The 22087-nt window shown below is 42.0% G+C and overlaps 1 protein-coding gene across 3 annotated transcripts in view; it reads left to right on the top strand.

Moving 5' to 3' along the window:
• B3GALT1 (beta-1,3-galactosyltransferase 1) overlaps positions 1 to 22087 on the top strand; it is a 513983-nt gene that overhangs the window by 369492 nt on the left and 122404 nt on the right. The window lies entirely within an intron of this gene.

Here is a 22087-nt window from a genome sequence, read left to right as displayed (position 1 = left end):
ATGGGATATCAAACAACAGTGTCGTGACAATTCCCCTCCAAATTATGAGATCGCAAGTTTTATGTTTACTTTATTATAGAAAGTGCAAAATCCAGTGATATTCTCTTCTATGGTAGGTTCCAAAAACACAAGTCAGATCATAACAAATACAAACATAGTTTGTATTACGTCATAGCAGATAGAAACAAAATGAGCATATACCCTGCAGTAAGTAAATAGTACATACAGTGCTGGCCAAAAGTATTGGCACCCCTGCAATTCTGTCAGATAATACTCAGTTTCTTCCTGAAAATGATTGCAATCACAAATTCTTTGGTATTATTCTCTTCATTTAATTTGCTTGCAAGGAAAAAAAACACAAAAGAGAATGAAGCAAAAATCAAATCCTTGATCATTTCACACAAAACTCCAAAAAAGGGCCGGACAAAAGTATTGGCACCCTCAGCCTAATTCTTGGTTGCACAACCTTTAGCCAAAATAACTGCGAACAACTGCTTCCGGTAACCATCAATGAGTTTCTTACAATGCTCTGCTGGAATTGTAGACCATTCTTCTTTGGCAAACTGCTCCAGGTCCCTGATATTTGAAGAGTGCCTTCTCCAAACTGCCATTTTGAGATCTCTCCACAGGTGTTCCATGGGATTTAGGTCTGGAGTCATTGCTGGCCACCTTAGAAGTCTAAAGTGCTTTCTCTAAAACCATTTTATAGTGCTTTTGGAAGTGTGTTTTGGGTCATTGTCCTGCTGGAAGACCCATGACCTTTGAGGGAGACCCAGCTTTATCACACTGGGCCCTACATTATGCTGCAAAATTTGTTGGTAGTTTTCAGACTTCATAATGCCATGCACACGGTCAAGCAGTCCAGTGCCAGAGGCAGCAAAGCAACCCCAAAACATCAGTGAACCTCTGCCATGTTTGACTGTAGGGACCGTGTTCTTTTCTTTGAATGCCTCTTTTTTTTTCCTGTACGCTCTATGTTGATGCTTTTTCCCAAAAAACTCTACTTTTGTCTCATCTGACCAGAGAACATTCTTCCAAAACGTTTTAGGCTTTCTCAGGTAAGTTTTGGCAAACTCCAGCCTGGCTTTTTTATGTCTCGGGGTAAGAAGTGGGGTCTTCCTGGGTATCCTACCATACAGTCCCTTTTCATTCAGACGTCGACGGATAGTACGGGTTGACACTGTTGTACCCTCGGACTGCAGGGCAGCTTGAACTTGTTTGGATGTTAGTCGAGGTTCCTTATCCACCATCCGCACAATCTTGCGTTGAAATCTCTCGTCAATTTTTCTTTTCCATCCACATCTAGGGAGGTTAGCCACAGTGCCATGGGCTTTAAACTTCTTGATGACACTGCGCACGGAAGACACAGGAACATTCAGGTCTTTGGAGATGGACTTGTAGCCTTGAGATTGCTCATGCTTCCTCACAATTTGGTTTCTCAAGTCCTCAGACAGTTCTTTGGTCTTCTTTCTTTTCTCCATGCTCAATGTTGTACACACAAGGACACAGGACAGAGGTTGAGTCAACTTTAATCCATGTTAACTGGCTGCAAGTGTGATTTAGTTATTGCCAACACCTGTTAGGTGCCACAGGTAAGTTACAGCTGCTGTTAATTACATGAATTAGAGAAGCATCACATGATTTTTCAAACAGTGCCAATACTTTTGTCCACGCCCTTTTTTAGGTTTGGTGTGGAATTATATCCAATTTGGCTTTAGGACAATTCTTTTTGTGTTTTTTCATTGAGGACAAATTAAATGAAGATAATAATACCAAAGAATTTGTGATTGCAATCATTTTCAGGAAGAAACTGAGTATTATCTGACAGAATTGCAGGGGTGCCAATACTTTTGGCCAGCACTGTATAAATAACATAGGGTACTTAGTAAACACTGTTTTTGATCAAAAAAGCATAAAATCCATCCCACCGTGACCTGGTGTACACCAATCAGGACCGTCCTATCCATTAATATTACCTTGTGTCAGACAACCTCACTGTAGATGGGGCAGAGCAGGACTGAGACTATATAAATATAAAAGCTATATAAATTAAATGCCTAGCTCAAAAAAAGAGGGAGCCACACCCCTGTTTATACAAGGTATAAGAAACTACAGCAAAGCCAAATAAATGAGCTGAGGCATAAGTTGGTATACATGGAATGTGTAGTAACACGTTCACACTGTGCCATTTTACAGACGAAACATAAGTTAAAGCAAAATGAGCATATACCCTGTAGTAAGTAAATAGTAATAGTATGTGGAAATAACATGGGATACTTAGTAAACACTGTACAAAAAAGCATGAAAGCCATTTCATTGCGACAAGGTAGAAAAGAGCCTTATTGCTTAGACCCATAGTGATGTGGTTAGGACTCTTAAGAAGCCGAGGACACATACAAAATGGCCGGCTCTTGCATGTGACCCATGTAGATTTTCTTTGCCAACCATCTGCTAAAGTAAATACTCCTCATCCTTATGAGGGTAGACTGTGAATCTTGGGTCACACATAGACACGCTTGCTAAGTTTGCCATGGCTTTGCACACCCTTTAGCTCAGTGCTTTATGTATAATCTAGGTGGTGCTCCTGTAATAGAGGAATAACTTTTTTCTTTCTGCTTACAACTATCTAATGTGTATGGCCAGATTTAAGACAGGTCATCAATATCAGATCAGTGGAGGGCAGATACTCAGTACCTTCACCGATCGGCTTTTATTACCTCTGGCGTCGGTTAGATGGAAACAATGAAAGGAACTGCAGAGAACATCTCCAATGTGCTGCTGCCGCTGCCAAGAATTACACAGCAGCTTCTTTTCTCTTGAATTATCCATTGTACAATGCAGATGTTTGCATGATAACAGCTGATCGGTGGGGGGTGTTAGGTTTTTGACCCCAACTGATCTGATATTGATGACCTATCCAGAAGATAAGCCATCAATATTCCATGTCCATTAAACCTTTTTAATACCATTTTCTTTTCTTCTAAATGCTATATGAAACTGCTGTCCTACTTTTATTTTATTCATGAATTCATTTATTCATTCATTCATATTTCTGCGTATTACACATTATTATCACTGTCCCCATTGGTGCTCTCAATCTAAATTTCCTATCAGTCGTTGGAGTATTTTGTACTGTATACTTCATGTTTAGAAATAAAACGAATGATCCTGGATATCCCAAATTGTTGTTCCTTTTAATCTACAACCACATTTGCAAGTTTTCTTGAGCGCTTAGTTGTCAGGGTCATTGAGATGTTGTATACGGCAAGTCTCTGGATGTCCGCTGTCTAATTACTGTGGTGATTCTTTTATCTCGCTGACATTTTTGAAGTCAAGCTTTTTGTCACTTAACATGCTACCATCTGCTGTCTGGTTGCTACAGTTTACATCGATAATTTCTCCTGACACCACAAGTGTTTTTATTCTGAAGCACACATGGAATAACTGGATAACAGAGAGCCTTCAGGGGGTGCAAATGATCAAGCTGAAGCAATGTGTTGGCATGTACGCCAGTTCCAGTATCATGAGGTTGTGCGCTTTCTAATCACTGGAAGAAATGTGTAGAATCATTTATATTCAGAGACGCCATGGAACAAATAGTGAAAATTAGAAAATGTGACTAAAACTTTTTATTTCAGCCTTCTTTAGTGGGTCTGATCGAAGAAGATCACCAAACTGAATAGAAAAATTGTCTTTTATCTAGGGTAGGGTCACACGATCGTATTTTCTCTCATCCAAGAAAATCAGTCCAATTATGCTAATCACACTCTGATCAGCATTCGATCAGAGTTTGATCATGGTGTGATCCAATTTTCTCAGATGTGCAGAAGATGGAAAAACAAATTCTCCATCTTCTCCATTCTGTCAGTCCATGAAAATTGGGCCACACTCGGATTTTATTTGACTGACCCATTGACTTTGGAAAAGTAAAAGTTGATCCAGCTTCTGATCCACGATACAAAGTGATGTAATTAAAATCATAAAGTCTTTATTTCCATGAATAAAATTTCAAAAGATCTGAATAAAGAACATCAAAAAAACCCTTGTGATAAGGGGATGGTAGAGTGGACATGGGGCAAAAAAGAATGAATGAACCAGACGCGTTTCGAAAGCAAGAGCATAAGTATTGTGTTCAAACCTAAGTCTAAGAATGCTCTTGCGCTTGAAACGCATCTGGTTTATTCATTCTTTTTTGCCCCATGTCCATCCTACCATCCCCTTATCACAAGGGTTTTTTTGATTTTCTTTATTCAGAGCTTTTGAAGTTTTAATCATGGAAATAAATACTTTATGATTTTAATTACATCACCTTGTACTGTGGATTAGAAGCTGAATCAACTTTTCCTTTTCCAGTGTCTACTCACGCCATGTGGGGGCGTGGATCATGGGCTTCTGTACAGATCGAGCTACATCAAGCAGTTAGGTGGTTTTCCTTCGCTACCAGACCCATTGACTTGCATGGACGAGTGCCATCCAATTTAAACAGGCAAATCGAGAATGCTGCAATTTTTCCCTCGGATAGACTCGGTCTGAGGAAAAAATCAGACATGTGCACGGCTCCTAGAATAACATTGGTCCAAGGGCGATCCGATATATTTTTGGATCGCTCTTGAACCCGAAAATACATTAGTCTGCATGAGCCTTTCGAAAAAGTGCAATTCCTGACGGGCTAGAGAAAGCGTGTTTGAACCCAAAACAGATGTTGCCCGATCATGCATCCTTTTACTCTCTCTCATGGAATTGCACTTTTTCTAAATAAAAGAAGATTTTTCTATACAGTTTGGTAAGCGCGGTATTTGCTTCTTATCTTCTGCTTGTAATATGTGCTTAAATCATACTAAGCACCACCTCTTGTTAATTCCTAAGCCTTGGCAGATTTTCTGTTGATTTGAAAATAAAGTGAGCAGTGCCGTATGCTTTTTCTGTTTTTGGCCAGTATGATAGTTTTAGCGGTGGTTTGCCAATTAAAAGTTGGTAATATTTTAAAGGGAGAATATTAATATTGCTTGCTTGTGCCTTGTTTATCTCTTCAAAAACAGCACAATGATATCTATGATCCGTTTGTAGCAGAAAAAGTGCTATTTAGCTCCTAGATTCTGAATTTTGGGATTGTTTATATGCAAACACGTAGCATGAGCATGTCTAAGGAAATCCCAATATGAAAACTTTGGGTGTCCTTTTTTTTTTTTTTGAATATCTTGATATTTCCATCATTCAGTTTTCGTTTGCATCGCCAACATTCGACTTCACTGTGTTGTGAATTATTTTTTTGCTTAATACACTTATATTCACATTGACATTGGCCTGGGAAGTATTGGCAACTGCGTGGCTGCCGGTTGTCCATGACTTGAAGGACAAGTGTCCCTGTTCCTTCAGATTAATCTTTCTTTTGAATACAATGTGCTCATCTGTTTAGATAAAACTTTGGCAGAACCTATGAAGTTTATTTTTAGACATGTTGATGCTTTGTGGTATTCTTGGCAGGGGAAGAATAAGCTCTGCCATATGAGAAGAAGCCCTAAAGTTTGAAGTAATGCATAGCTAGGATGGCGTTGTACAAAGAGACAATGCATGCTATTTTAGAAGCTTTGTGAATCTTACTGAGCACTCATTTATTATTTTCCTTTAGTGCTCATCTCATTGCATCACAATTATTAGATACAGCAGGTTTATGCATATAAGGAGTATTCATTGCAACACTACAGAGCAATACATATGGCAATCAGTTGAATCATAGAATGTCAGAGTTGGAGGGGACCTCCAAGGTCATCATGTCCAACTCCCTGCTCAATGCAGGATTCACTAAACCATCTCAGACAGATGTCTGTCCAGCCTCTGTTTGAAGACTTCCATTGAAGGAGAACTCACCACCTCTCATGGCCGCCTGTTCCACTCATTGATCACCCTCACTGTCAAAATTTTTTTTCTAATATCTAATCTGTATCTTCTCCCATTCAGTTTCATCCCATTGCTTCTAGTCTTCCTTTGTGCAAATGAGAATAAAGCGGATCCCTCTACAGTGTGTGTATTGCGATTTATGATTATTTATTATTGATAACAATAATATAAATCTTTTTTGCTGCATCTATGCTGAGCTTTAGGATGTGTGCCCACTATGCGTTTTTTAAACGTTTCCGCAGCGGCAATTCCGCTGCAGAAATGCTTAAAAAACGCTTGTTAGTAGGTCTGTCATGTTCCCCAATGATAATCCGCATGTGCTGTGCACATGCTGCGGAAATTTACGCTGCAGATTATCATTATGGAAAAATCCGCAGCACTACCAATTATTTTGCGGAATCGCTGCATTTTTGCCGCCATTGACTTGCATTGAATCACTTAATATCCGCATGACTATGACGCGCCCCCTGGGCCAGTGTTGTTTGGGGGATACCCGGAGCCGGATCAGATGGGGGTTGTAGTCTCCGAGTGGCGGCGACCCGGTCCGTGCCCAGGGTGTCAAACTCCGTGTGTGGCAGTCTTTACAGATGTTGTTAGTGTTCTTAGTGTCGACTACGCCACCCGTTGATTTGCGGTCAATACGGCCGCCGCTGCAGCAGGGTCCGCTGAGGCTGGTGGTGTGTGTGCAGCTTCCGGTAGTATAACCCCCAACGGGAGGGGTATAGCCTCAGGGGGTCAGGTGTAGAGGATGGTGGTAGTGGTGGTGCAGTGTGGATGGTAAGAAGACTCAGAGTCGGGCTGTGCAGTTCAGGGTTTTTACTTACTGCTGTTCTGTTGGTCACTCTGGCCTTGAGTGACCGCCCGAGCCGTGCTGCGTCCACCAGGTCCTGGACTCGGCCAACCCCCAAGCAATTCTGGAGCGTGGTCCTGAGCTCCCTTTCTGACTGTCCTCTCTACTGGCCTTTCTCACCAGGGGTCCACTTATGTCCGGCTCCCTCGGGCCTCTTGGTGGGTGCACCTCTTCGGGGTTCCCTGACCCTATACCTGGTGTGCCTTCCTTGTGGACTTGGTGAGGGGCTGCTCCACATGTAATGTCGCAGCCTCCGGTTCTTAGCTGAGGGTTGTTTCTCTCCTCCACTAATTTGGGATCCGGTTCCCTTGCGTGCCAACCCTTCACCCTTCTGGTTGTATACTGGGTTCTTGGGGTTCCTTCTTCTTCCCCTCTGGGTCCTTCTCTCCTCCTCTCTCTCTTCTCTCTGCAGGCGCTCCTGGACCTCTCTCAGGACTGACTGACTCTCTACAGAAGACTGACCCTGATCTAAGATGGTTCCCACCTTATATACTCCCTCTATGTGTGAACTCAGGTGACCAGCACCCAATGAGCTCCTAGCATTACCCAGACTGCTCCCCCTATCTGCCCCTACACTACTGGGATGTTCCACCCCCCTCCCACTCCAGCCAGGGACAGACACTGTCGTACCTGCACATATACCTAGTGGGAGTACCATCGGTCTGTCCCTCGGAAATGGGATGTATGTATTGTATGCAGCTAACTGAGCTCAGTTCCACACTCCATCCTTACCCGGGAGTGGAATACCACACCTCTGGCTTGAGGTGCAATACCCCTGTAGCAGCCGAATCCTCAGGGTGCTACATTCCCCCCTGGTAAATCACAGCACGTCCTCGGGCTGTAAGAGAATAAAACATCCACAAACATACAAATTTTCATAACAACATAAACATATAAAACATTATATATATATCATCAGCAATAAACCTGTCATATAAAACTTTTCATAAATAACATTCTTGTAAACTTTCTTGTTCCAACGGGGACATATTTAAAGCAGCAACAGTTCACTGTACCCCGACGGGTAACTATTTACAGTCTCTTTACCGTAACGACGGCGTCCTCCTGCTCCTTCTTTGTCTTCAGACCCGTCCGGGTCCTCTTGCTCCTCCTCACACCGCAGCTCCTCCTCCGTCAGGCGATGTACATGGAGGGCGTAGGGTCCTTTGGCACACTTGTGCCGGGTGAACGTGACCTCGTCCCCTACGTACAGGTCACGACCTCTGTGTCCCTCCGGCAGATGGCTTTCTACGTCTCTGCGGGTTACAAAGACGTCGCCAGGGGTATGATGGTCTCTTATGAAGCCCCACCCATGCTGCAGGTTGAATTTAATCACAGTCCCGGTGGTACGGGGACCATGAGCTGCACGGGGGTTCCTCCTGGTCCGGCTCTTCTGCCCTGCGCTCTGTTCCTGCAGCCGCTGCTCACGGATCCGCCTCTCTTTCCGCTCTTGCTCGAAGGCTGCCAACTGCTGGCGGCAGCACTCCACTCGCTCTGCTGCGGCTGCCCGCGTTTCTTGAGTGAACCCCATGAGGTCTCCTCCGGTGGGGTCCCACTCGAATTGTACTTCTAGCGGGAGCGGGGTTCTCCTGACGGGCTTCGGAGCCGGAATCAGGGGCTCGCACAGGGGCCTTGCTCTTTGGAGTTCCAGTTGGTAGTACTCCTGGGGCCATACAAAGGGCTGCCCATCCGGGCACGTGTGCTGGGCAAATAGATCTTCGCCCAGGTGCGGCACTCGAGATGTTGAGGGCGCGTTGATGGTAGCGGCGCCCGGGTCGACCAGGCCTTGCGACCAGGCTTGGGGCACCCTAAAGGTAAAGGGCACCGTAAGGACGGCGGTGCCCGGGGGTACTCGGCCCTGCGACCAGGCCGGTGGCTCCGCGGAGGTAGGGGGCGCTGTTGGAATTGCGGCGCCCGGAGGTACTAGACCTTGCGACCAGGCCGGTGGTATTTCCTGCTTCGCCGCGCTCAGGGTTGAGGCGCGTGACGTCACAGGGGTCGCGGCCGCGGCTTCTGCTTGAGGCCTAGTCTGGCACGGTGACGATGCAGCGACGGGCACGGCAGGGGGAATTTTCGGGCTCTGCGACGGGGAGCTGGGACAGGTACACGGTTTCTCGGCTCGGGGTAGAGACGTCCCCTTTACCTGCCTCCGTCCGTTCAGCTCCCTTCTCGGCGCCGTCTCCGGCCTTCATTCCTCCTGCGCCATCCTCAGAGGCGGTCTGTCTCCTCGTCTCGGGTGGCGTGCTCCGCTGACGGGTTCCGGTCTGCTGGGCCATCTCACGGCTCCACTCCGTCAGCGTGTCTTGCTGCACCTGGGCCATCCTCCGTGCGAGGCCCTCCAGCGCGGTCTGTGCACACTCCCGGTCTCGGGGGAGCTGTGCTAGGATCTCCACTAAGCCTAGTGGGGTTGTTGCTTGCAGCAGGCTCCTGACCACTGGGTCGGTGCTGCCTGTCTCTCCCTCCATCTCCGGGTACGCTTTCTCTGGACTCCTCTCCAGACTTCTTGTCTCCGGGTGCGCTCTCTCCAGACTCCTCCAGGCTGCACCCATCTTCGCTCCTTTGTTCTGTCTCCGCCCACATTGAGGGTGGTCCCGGGGCAACTTAGTGATTGTCAGTTCCAGGGGCAGTTCTCTCACGCTGATGGACACTTCCAGCATCACAGTCTCTGTTGGTGGGCGCGGTTTCCGCTTTTGGCACCATTCTTCGACCTGGCCCACGATGGGAGGTGGCCTTTTGCCACCCTCTGGCACGCCCATAATGGCGTCCGCTCTTCCAAGGCGGGAAATCTTTGGAAATGGCGGGAATCGTCTCCCAGTGGCGGGAAACTCCATGGATGGCGGGAAAAAGCTGCAAATGGCGGACAACCGGTGGGAAACGACCTGTGATGGGGTCCGTTGGCGGGGACCCTCCGGAACCGGCGGGAGACTTCTTTTTGAGGTAACGGTGAACTTTTCTTCAGGCACGCAGTACCCGGTTGTTGCGGGCACGTTATCCTGCCGACTACGCCAAAGTTGACGCGCCCCCTGGGCCAGTGTTGTTTGGGGGATACCCGGAGCCAGATCAGATGGGGGTTGTAGTCTCCGAGTGGCGGCGACCCGGTCCGTGCCCAGGGTGTCAAACTCCGTGTGTGGCAGTCTTTACAGATGTTGTTAGTGTTCTTAGTGTCGACTACGCCACCCGTTGATTTGCGATCAATACGGCCGCCGCTGCAGCAGGGTCCGCTGAGGCTGGTGGTGTGTGTGCAGCTTCCGGTAGTATAACCCCCAACGGGAGGGGTATAGCCTCAGGGGGTCAGGTGTAGAGGATGGTGGTAGTGGTGGTGCAGTGTGGATGGTAAGAAGACTCAGAGTCGGGCTGTGCAGTTCAGGGTTTTTACTTACTGCTGTTCTGTTGGTCACTCTGGCCTTGAGTGACCGCCCGAGCCGTGCTGCGTCCACCAGGTCCTGGACTCGGCCAACCCCCAAGCAATTCTGGAGCGTGGTCCTGAGCTCCCTTTCTGACTGTCCTTTCTACTGGCCTTTCTCACCAGGGGTCCACTTATGTCCGGCTCCCTCGGGCCTCTTGGTGGGTGCACCTCTTCGGGGTTCCCTGACCCTATACCTGGTGTGCCTTCCTTGTGGACTTGGTGAGGGGCTGCTCCACATGTAATGTCGCAGCCTCCGGTTCTTAGCTGAGGGTTGTTTCTCTCCTCCACTAATTTGGGATCCGGTTCCCTTGCGTGCCAACCCTTCACCCTTCTGGTTGTATACTGGGTTCTTGGGGTTCCTTCTTCTCCCCCTCTGGGTCCTTCTCTCCTCCTCTCTCTCTTCTCTCTGCAGGCGCTCCTGGACCTCTCTCAGGACTGACTGACTCTCTACAGAAGACTGACCCTGATCTAAGATGGTTCCCACCTTATATACTCCCTCTATGTGTGAGTTCAGGTGACCAGCACCCAATGAGCTCCTAGCATTACCCAGACTGCTCCCCCTATCTGCCCCTACACTACTGGGATGTTCCACCCCCCTCCCACTCCAGCCAGGGACAGACACTGTCGTACCTGCACATATACCTAGTGGGAGTACCATCGGTCTGTCCCTCGGAAATGGGATGTATGTATTGTATGCAGCTAACTGAGCTCAGTTCCACACTCCATCCTTACCCGGGAGTGGAATACCACACCTCTGGCTTGAGGTGCAATACCCCTGTAGCAGCCGAATCCTCAGGGTGCTACAACTACATATGCACATGCGGATACTAAGCGATTCAATGTGCGGATGGTACCCGGGTCTGGAGAAGAGGAGACTCTCATCCAGACCCGGGTACCATAGTACCTGTAAAAAAATAACTAAAATAAAAAAACACATTATATTCACCTTCTGATGGCCCCTGGTCTTCTATCCAGTACGTCTTGTCTCCCCGGTGTTTCGCGGTGGTCACATGACTAAATGACATTATGGAAGGTCCTTTTACACCACCACAAGACACCGGGGAGACCATACGCATCGGAGAAGGAGACCAGGGGCCATCGGAAGGTGAGTATAATGTTTTTTTGTTTTTTTTTTCACCATTTTTATTCTTTTTTTTAACTAACTTAGTCACACTATATAAAATCCATGCTCTTTGCATGGATTTGTATAGTGTGACCAAGTTGTCAAGCACTTTTCCAAGTGATGCTAAAATCGCTTGGAAAGCACTTGACAACCCGCATGTGAAATCGCATGTGTAAAACGTGTGACAAACACTTGTCCCTGGCTGAAAAAACGCATTTAAAATCCGCATGTACAATCCACATGGACAATCCGCACGTACAATCCGCATGCGTTTTTTTCTGCCAGTTAGATGCAGAAATGCTCAGGAAAAATCCGGAGCATTTCTGCATCGTGGGCACATAGCCTTAGAGCTGGATCTCATTTTTAATGCTTTATCTGTGAACATCTAGAAAAACAAAAGCAACAATCAGGAAGCACTACATTAGACAAGCATTTGTCCCATTTTACCCTTCCAAAATACCAAGAGATTGCATATCACAATGGAAGGACTGCCAAGATTTCGTTATCTTTTGCAATTATATCCACTCTCTGAATGTTAGCAAATACAATAGAACATAAAAAACAAAACAAAAGAATCAGGCTGCTAGTTAAGAATCATAAATAAGCCTACAAATATCATGATGGTCTCATCTTTTTAGAACATTGACTGTGTAATACATTGATGTGTTTATAGTTTTTATTTTACAGAAGTTCATTAATTCCAGCGATGTTCAAGAGAAGTATTATCATATTGATTAAACATCAGTCAGATAACTTGCTTCAGAGTAGTTCTTCAACCCTATGAGCTGGGGCTCCTTAAAGAGGCACTCCCATCAAAGTTTTTATGCTCTTAATATATTGCAATCATCATATTATATAGCACTGTGTACTTACAATTGCTCATTTCGCACTTCTACCCAGTTAATTCTTCTCTTTTCCATTAGGTCTATGACATCAAAAACAGACTAGATAAATCCTTCTAAGCTCTATGTAGAAACAGGATGTCTCTTTTCCCTGTATGAGTCATCATTAGAACTACAATTCTACATCACTGCAAAGTCCCTGGCAAGGAGAACAGCTGGGTCAGAAGTTGAAGAGGGGGTGGAGCTGGGCTGTCAAGGACTTTGTAGTTCTAATGATGACTCATGCAGGGAATAAAGACTCCCCGTTTCTACATAGAGCTTTGAAGGATTTAACTAGTCTGTTTTTAATCACATGATGTCATAGACCTAGTGTAAAACAGAAGAATTAGCTGGGTAGAAGGGAAAAATGAGCAATTGTGAGTACACAGTGCTATATAATATGATGACTGCAATATATTAAGAGGATAAAAACTTTGAAGGGAGTGCTTCCTTAAATTGATTAAGACAGCTGAGCAGATCATAGCCCCAATTCTTTGTTCTCACTGACAAATTCTCACAATACAAATTTCAGGTGAATGTGCTCCTGTTAAGGGCTGTAGATCACCCATGAGGAGACAGCATGCAAGCTAAGGTCCCAGCATGCACAAGAAGGATCTCTGTGTGGGTGTTTGTTGGCCACTTGCCGGGCGTTACACTTTTTATTGGTGTTTCTCTGCTTGGATGTGAGCTGGTGACCCTCTATGATGACTGTGTGCCTTAATGGAAAAGGATTCTCAAGATGAAACAACCTCTTTAAACATAAACTGAATAGTGGAAGATAACAAGTTGTTAATACTGTAGAGATGTGTGAATCAACTTGATTCCTATCAAACTTGTGTTGAATTTTTGACAAATTGAAAAATTTTTGATCACTTTGAGTGAATCACCAAAATGTCTGCCACTTGCATCAGTCAGAGAGGACTAGCAAGACTTCAGGTGCATCTAGGTGGGCTTCCCTATTCCCTATAATGCCTTGCCGCTATCACTTCACATGGCATAGCACAGATAATCATGAGTGACTATTATAGATTAAATAAAAGCCTTGGCAGGGAATGCAGCAGTCATTTTTATGGTGAATCTGGAAAGTGAGAGGATGTCATAGCCATAGAGATAGAAAGAGAAAGCTATAAAACACTAAAGTAACTATAAAGCTGTATACACATGTTGTAGCTCTGTTGCACTTCTAATAACATTGTTTGGCCGTGATTTTCAAAAATTGCAGCAAAAAGTTTAACGTTATACCACAATCATGGAAAAAAAACACTTTCCCATTACGTATAAATACAGCCTAAAAATCATGAGTGGCGAAGATCAGTGTGTAGTGCCACACATGTCCTTCAGGACAATTGAAAGCTTTAGTGTACTTTTAGTGTATGACGAATCTATTGGCGATGAATCAAATTTCTTGGGAAAATTTTGTGAATTTTGTGAATTAGAAATTTAAATGATTTTCTCATCTCCGGTTAGTAAGTTAGGTTTGTATAATACATCAATAAAAAAAATAAAATAATAATTTTGGAAAAGCCATGTAGACTAGGTCATTGTTAAAGCTGATGAATCATTATCTTAATAAACCACACACAAAAGTAATCAGTACTGGAGTTTCATTAAAATCTAAATGGGACTGGTGAATGATAGTGATTATTAGAAATCATTTGGAGCTCATTCTTTTACTATCTGCATTATGGAGAGTAATAGGGATTTCATTTTCAGCAATTGTTTCCTATACAGTTGCTTCCATCCTTACACAATATCCTTGTGTGTAAATGTCCAGCTCACCTTATTCATTACTGAGACCTTTGTCTGATTGGTTAAATAATTTATAGATGTAAACCCAGTTTAGGATTTGGCTGAGTGACCAGATCATTTCTAGTGTAATTGAATTCTGTGAATTTATTGGAAAAGGCTATATTCACAGACAGCTGCCACCCTACAACTGCATTTTCAAACATATCCCAATAATAGACCTATTGTTTTTGGTTATCGGCGAAAGCCATATGCTTGGAGTGCTCCTATAGATCATTCACACATGACAGATTGGTCACATGGGAATATACTGGCTTTGCAAAATATCTCCTATTTCCTAAGAAACCCGCAGTTATATGTGACGAGCAGCTCCGTCTACTGATGAACAATCATCAACTCATAGGGAGAACATCAAAAAAGCGATTTTTCTGAGCCTTACTGTTTGGAGCAAATCCACCAGAACAATGAGACACTGTACTTCTGCTGTCATTTAAACCGACTTGCAGCTGCTCGGGAAGATGTAAGTAAAGCTTTTCTCATCTGTTAAGAGATTCTTTCCTTGTTGGATGGAAATAGATTTATTAGATTTTTCCAATAAGTAGCAGTTGTATCTTAAATACAATTCTGTTGCAATTAATAAATCCATGTAGTGGCATATCAGGGAGAATGAAATTAAATTCCCCAAATTTACACCATAATCTCATTAACTTTTTTTCATTTACTTTACATTAGTAGCTCACATAATGACACAAATGATACATCAGTAATTACAATGTAACAGTCTTCTTTCTTCAGGAGCACAGTGCTCCTCTGCCTCCCAGCTTCTTACTAGACTAGTGCCATGGCCAATGATCTAAGCTGTAAGCTTTCAGATGGTACAAGTAGAGGCAGCGAAGGAGCACTGCAGTGTTAGGGTGTTGATCGGAACGCAATGTAGATCGGAACGCAGTGCATGGACAGGCTGGTAGCTCTCCCTAACCGAGTGTAAAGACTTCATGTATTTCTATGCAGCTATCACTTTCTGGTCGGGAGAGCCGCCAGCCAGCCCACGTAGTATGTTCCTATCTCAGTCCAATTTATACGGCTGTAAAAATTCCTCAAATTTTGAGATCTGAGGGATTTTTTTAATAAAAGATAAATTGCAAAGTTGATTTTCTTTTTTTTTACTTGCACTTTGCTACTTTACCCATTTAAGAAGTTGAAAAAAACACATTAAAGTCATTGAAATGTTTTTATAACCAAAGGAAAAACTGCAGAATATTTTTTTCAGTTCCAAAAACTATAACAGAAGCCGCAATTATCTCATAATAACCAAGGGGACCCCTCTGATTCCGTTTGCACCACCCAAAAAGGACCAGACAGAATGTCAAAACACAAGAGTGAACCTGGCCTAAAAACTAGAGCTAGACATAAAAAAAAATCCAAGTACAGGAAAAAAACAAAAACGGGATTCGTAATAAATATGGTGACACAAACACAATTTTTATTTTTTCAAGTTTTTAATTTACAAAAAGTAGTAAAATATAAACAAACTCTATGTATTCAGAATGACCATAGTCATACAAAACTGCAAAATAAAGTTATTTTGTAATTCACAGTGACCACAATAAAAAAAAAGAAATAAAAGAAAAAAACAACGTCCGAATCGTATTTTTTTTCCAATCTACCCAAAAAAGAACTGTTGCCCTTTTTCAGTATATTATACAATAAAGTAAGTGATGCCATTCGAAACCACAACCTGAGTCATAAAAAATAAACCCTTGAACAGCTATGTTGATGGAAATTTTTTTAGAGATTGAATCTCTTGGAAGATGGACAGGAAAAATTAAAGAATTAAAGTGAATAAAACAAAAAGAGCCACAGTGGAGAGAGGTTAATTGATTTCTTAATTTTTTTTCAGCACTCCTAAAATATTCACGTGACTTGGTACCTGCCACCTATGCTGACTTAATACTCAAAACTTTACCCTACCAACCCCTTTGCCTCCACTAGACACCATCACAATCAATCTCACTGGCACTAAATATCATTGATATGGCTACCATTGTAATATTCGGAATGCTATATGTTGAGGATACTCTTGTTCTTTTTTTGTTTATTGGGTTTGTTGTAGTTGTACTCTACCCGGTGAGAAGTGTTAATGGAATTGTCTTGTTTTTGTTCCTGCTCCTCTCCACATCTGAGATATTGTCCTCTCTTCCCTCTGGGCTTAGGGGGTGATATCTCAAGAATGGAGAGGCGCAGGAACAAAAGAAAAACAACGTTGGATTCAGGAGAACAGCGGCATTTACTCCAGGTTAAAAAAAATACATATTTAGAAAAGACTGTCAGAACAAGTGCTTCTTTTACAGAGCAGAACTCTGTTCTTGCTCATATTGGGGAGTCATTAGCTAAGAAACTATATGCCGTAATGGAGAAATGAATGGGAGGTGCTGTGAATGAGAATTGTAATTAATATTAATATAGAAACTTTGGATAATAACTTTGAAGATATAATAGAAGCTTAGATGCATCACCTTAGATACGAACTGGTTAACAATACATATACCTAATAGGCAGTCTTTAGTAGCAATTAGTGTTGCTTCTATGTAATATTGCTACATCTGTGACTAGAAGCTTGTTGTCTGTGCAGACCAATGTAACAACCATATAAAGCAGTCGTGTATGAGGCAGTGTTGTGTAAAAATCTATGCATTGCCCCATTACACAACATAAAGGGATGTTCTCCTGGTAAGGCAATTAACGTTTTTTTTTATTTTATTATGGCTTGGTCACATTACATATTAACAGTCACTGAGAATACTGTAAGTTATTGTGCTGGAAAGAATGGTTTGCTGTGCATCATTAAACAGTATCAAGGTACAGTAATTAGGTAATGCAATCCCTATTTTTTTATGTGTACAGTGGACAGGTCCATTTATAACAGAAAATTCTTAATCCTATATATAGTTCTATGAATACAACCGCTTGATCAATATACTGGTTATTACTGAGTTTCTCCATACGTATTAAAAAAAAAATAATGAACAAAGAAAATATCATGGTAAATATATTCTTAAAAAAACAAGTGTGATTTGCTAATTAAAAGGATTTAGGATTTATTTATCATGATATTTTTTTAAACACTTTTTCTATTTTTGGAAAAAAATCCTGTAACCAGTTCAAGTCCAGACGTTTACCGCCGTTTCTGATCAGGCACAATTTTGTTTTTTTTGATACATGCGATGTAAAGAACTCACATTTTTTATCATTTGGATATTTAAGTAATTATTACATCTTATTTTCGTGATACATGGGACTCCATTTTTATATCACTGTTATTTTCTCCTTTTACTTTTTTTGGGTATAACGGGTGATATCGGTGAAAAGTAAGGGAAATAAGTGCGTTTTTCCCTTTTTCATTTTTTTTATGATGACAGAGGACCACTAAAATACATTTAAAAATTTGTTACCCCTTCTGTAACAAATATTTTTATATATTTGAAACATTTTTTTTATGGGGCGGGGTTAATAACAGCGTTTTGGATTGATAGTGGCATATTTTTGTATTTATATTTTTTACATGTTATTTTTTATTTAGTTTTTTATTTTTCGTTTATTTTACACATTCTACCCCCCATTCCCATTTGGTCATAAAAGATCTTTGGGAGGCATTTAAAGGGAACCTGTTACCAGAAAAACGCTATTGACCTGCAGATATGGGGTTAATCTGCTGGTTAATAGCATTACTTACCTAACCTGTGCCTGCACATAGCCGAACGCTTTGGGTAGAAAATGAACTGTATTCTTCCCGGCAGCATCCTGGTTTCAGTAACGGGGCAGCACTGACACTGGTTCAGTCATTGCCCTGATAATATAGAGCGGTGGCTGTAACTGCACCCCCGGCACTGATTGAGACACTGGTTCTGCACTGTATACTCAGAGCAGTGACTGAACCAGGGCAGGTTGTCACCCTGTGACTGAAACAGAATGCTGCCAGGGAGAATAAAGTTAATTTTCTCCCCACAGCTTTCAGCTACATGTAGGCGCCGGGCAGGTTAGTAACGCTATTAACCTGCAGATTAATCCCATATATGCCGGTTAATAGTGTTTTTTTTTCTGGTGACATGTTCCATTTAAATAAAATAATGAAATATTATTATTTCCCTTGTAACTGGGGCTGGCATATTAGCCCCAGTTACAAGGGAAATACAGCCTACTTGCTGCATAGCAGTGCTGTCTGGGTCTCCTATGACTAAACAGCTCCTGTTCCCTCCTTATAATCATGACCCCTGTGAGTGGAGGAGGAAATTCCATCAGCGCCTCCTATTACTGTGCATACAACGCTTCTTTAGAAGGTGGAGAAGGCAATAAACCAACTCTGCCTTCTCTATGGGGACTCCGGTTGTCTTTGACAATAGGTACAGAATCGTGTGTGACTGCGCTCCTATGCAGTGACGTTTTAGAACGTCACTGCTTATTATTATCGGGAGCACTCAGACGTTTAAAGTCTTTGGGTGGTGAAGAAGCAGGTAAAGATTGGAAGCCCCCATTGCCGCATTTCATCAATGTAGTTTAGCTAGGAGATACTGAAAATATTATCTATGACTTCTCTTGGGTAAGTCTGAAATTTTTGAAAGATATTATGAGTACTGCTCATCCGCCATAAACATCTAGGATGTGGGGACGATAGCTTTTTCATATTTTACATAAACATACAAAAGTCAATTGAGCAACTAAAGTAGACAACCTTCAATTGCACCTGTCTGAAAATTCTGTGCCTACTTGGTGATTGCCGTTCTTCTATGACTGTGCATACAGATAGCGGTTAGTCACCGATTAAGACTGCCCCCTTGACTCCTAAATCCAGAATGAACAGGGATGGTACTGAAAAATTGCAAGTTATACTGTTGTTTTTTCTCCACAAACCTATATATCAATTTGTCCAATTTCTCCGGCTCTATAATCTTGTACTGGCAGATTAGACACAGTGTTCAATGTGACAGAAAGAGAGTAAGTAATTTAGGCTGGTTTAGCAGTTATCTATATTTTTGTCCATGGCATTTTGAAGATGCTATTTTAAGGTCTATAATAAATTACAGTAATTTGTTTTCTTTTTTTTTGTAAATAACAGGTAGTAGAAGTGATTGAGTCTTTTAAAACTGCAATTCGCCAGGATCAGTAAGTTTTTCCCAAAAATTTGATTTGCGGTGAATTGCAAGTATTCCAATAACCCTGAAAAGATGTTTATAACACTCTGAGGTCTCCTAAGACTTTATCTAACATCTTTCCTTTCTCCTTAATGCATCATAGCCTTAATAATGTCAAAATTACAACTCAATATAGAAACAATATAGAAACAGATGATAACTCAGTAGTAACCAACAAACAATTTAATAAAAAAGTGCACTGACAGAATTTTTATGTTTTTTAAAATTAAAAAACTGTCCAAAAATTATCACTTTTAGTCATTTGAAATCAGGCAAACTGCTCTATGCAGAACATCAAACTGATGGTGTCACTGTCAGAGGTAACCTCATCCTGCTGTGAAGGAAACAATGGGCCATATATTCCATAATGCCCTTTAGTTCCTTCCCATGAGAATTCTTGCTGGAGGCATCGGATGCCATTTGTGTCACGTGTTTGGTAGTAACATTGCACGGAGAGTTAGTGCCAATGGTGGAGGTGCTTCTGCTGCACCTTGCGGCTCCCACATTCTTAGATGTAGTATGATTTTTTTCTTTTACACTACCCCATCCTTTACTATTCGTACTGTATCTTTTACCGTACATTTTGTACACTATAATTAGCTTTCAATCATTTTTTTCAATCCCAATTATTCAACCCTTGCTATAAAGAACATAGTAAGAAATGTTGTGCAGGTAGGTACGATTATAGAAAGCAAAATCTGGCAGCAGAGTGCACTATAGGTGTGTCGTATATAGTTAACAAATTGGACCAGTAAAACAGGTGTTCAAAAACAGACATGCATCGTTAAATTTCTACTTTTTTATTTTTTTTATTTTTTTTCAACAAAATCCAATCCCCTTCCTAAACATGACAAAATAAGAAATGCTCGGAAGGTATAAAACAATAAGTCAGCACCTGCAAAAGGTCGCTATATTGGTGTGGTATGTACGGATGCAAAATTTGACTACTAAAACAGGTATGCAAACAAAAAAATGTTTGTGACACGCACACTTTGTTAAGCAGATTGCAGGTAAATGTCTGGATAGTGAATTTTCTGTTGTATTTTTAAAAAATAATTATTCCTCCTTTCCTCCTTCACAAAGTTATTGAATAAGAAATGCCGAAACACATTAACAAATAAGAGAGTGTGGTCCAGCTCACCCACGTTAAAGTAGCCAGCGAACCCTCGACTCTGATGAAAAAACATTCCTGCTTGGTGGTAGCAATAGTAAAAGGTAGGGATATCCAGCCATTTTATGGATAAAAAAATTAAAACTAGTAGATTCAAATTAGTAGAATTTAATAAAAACAGAACATTCCCAGTACTATAGAAAAAAATAAATGTGAGAGCTCTTCCTACATGTTTTGGACTGAATCGCAGTCCTTAATAAAAAATTTCTGAAATTTTTCAACTAAAACACAGCTTGATATTCCAACCTTTTCCATTCCACACATTACTCTCTGGAGCATTTGTCAAATGTTTTAAGTCTTTCTCTTTCTATCCCTATTGCTGATCTGTGAGCTCTGACACCCTCTCATTATCCTAAAATGCCCTTAAACTATCTGCTGCACTCCCTGCCTCGGCTTTTATACAGGATATGATAGTCTCTCACGATTGGTTGCACTATACCATGTGATATGATAGCTGCAAGGCATTATGGGGAGCCTTTGTGGTCACATCAGCTTTCTGTGACTGATACAATCTTCTGCAAAAATTATGTCAGACATTTTTTGGTAATTCGCACAAATTGAATTGCAAATAATTCAGATTAAGCAGAACTTGCAAATTAACTTTAACAGGTATCGGTTATCTTGATATTGCCAAATAAGGTATATGAAAATAGGTTTTCCAAACAGAGACGGTTTTGAAAAATTAGGTGAGGAAAAGGGGAAACAAGTGATTTAACATATTATAATGATATCATACTTGAGGTAAATGGAGAGAGGGTTATCATAGGTTAGAAGGTATTGTTATAAGCAGATCTGGTGGAAGATTCTCATTTGTTGATTTAGTGTATTCAACACTAGAGAGTATGTACAGGAGAAGTCTTGAAAGTGATGAGAGAAGGAAGCTGTGTGTAGGGGGAATGCTTAAATAGAAATCCCTACTTCAGCCTACTTTGAGTTATATGAAGGTAAAATGGATTCACAATATAAAATGTACCTAGCAGCGGAACATTAACACTTGAATAGTAATTTCCATTCATAGCAGATGGTTACCAATGGCAGCCAGGAAACCCCATTGACTTATAATAAGGTTGATCATTTTGACAGGAAGAATGCAACACTATTCTTCCTGTTAGAACTAATAGAATTAACAATGGAGACTATAAGCTTCAAAAGCGATATGAGCTGAGCTTAATGTTGGTTTTACACAATCTGAGTACGGATCATGATGCACAAACTGGCCATGAGACCTACCAATATCTGCCTTATGCGGACTGCGACACATGGGTGTATTAGACTAGCCAATTTTGTTACTTAAATACATGGAGTTTTGGCTAAAAGTCATTTTTGTAATTGGTTTTTATTTAAAAAATTGCACCATTTGCCTTTTATAGGCCGGTCTCGCTACATCTTCATATCACCGCTGCTCTCTCTGAAATGCACGGGTCTCTTACGCTGGGCTGGAACTTTCGACTTTGATGGGATCCGAGAGGATTCTGTGCATGCTCACGCGAGGTCATGGGACATGCCATGATGTCATGGCCCTTACGTGTGCTTGCCCACAATCCCCTCCGGGCCCTCATCAAAGCCAGAAGTCCCCCCATATGAGAAGCCCAGGATTTCAGAGTGAGCGGAGGGGGTATGAAGATGCGCGAGGACCGGATGGTGAAAGTGGAGAGGCCGGAGAGGTGAGTATAATGATTACTATTTTTTAACATTTTGATGGCCTTTTACGGTTCAGGAAAATGGCGGCCAAAGTCGAATGTGCAGGGTAACAAAGAGCTTGTAAAAACAAAGCAATGCAAATTTTTGAATAAAAGCGAATTGAAAAAAAAAATGTTTTCCCC

The sequence above is a fragment of the Phyllobates terribilis genome, unplaced genomic scaffold, assembly GCF_046119375.1.
Source record: "Phyllobates terribilis strain yellow unplaced genomic scaffold, ASM4611937v1 Scaffold_9__5_contigs__length_417890890, whole genome shotgun sequence".
Lineage (NCBI taxonomy): Eukaryota > Metazoa > Chordata > Amphibia > Anura > Dendrobatidae > Phyllobates > Phyllobates terribilis.
This window is presented reverse-complemented; position numbering and strand designations above follow the sequence as displayed.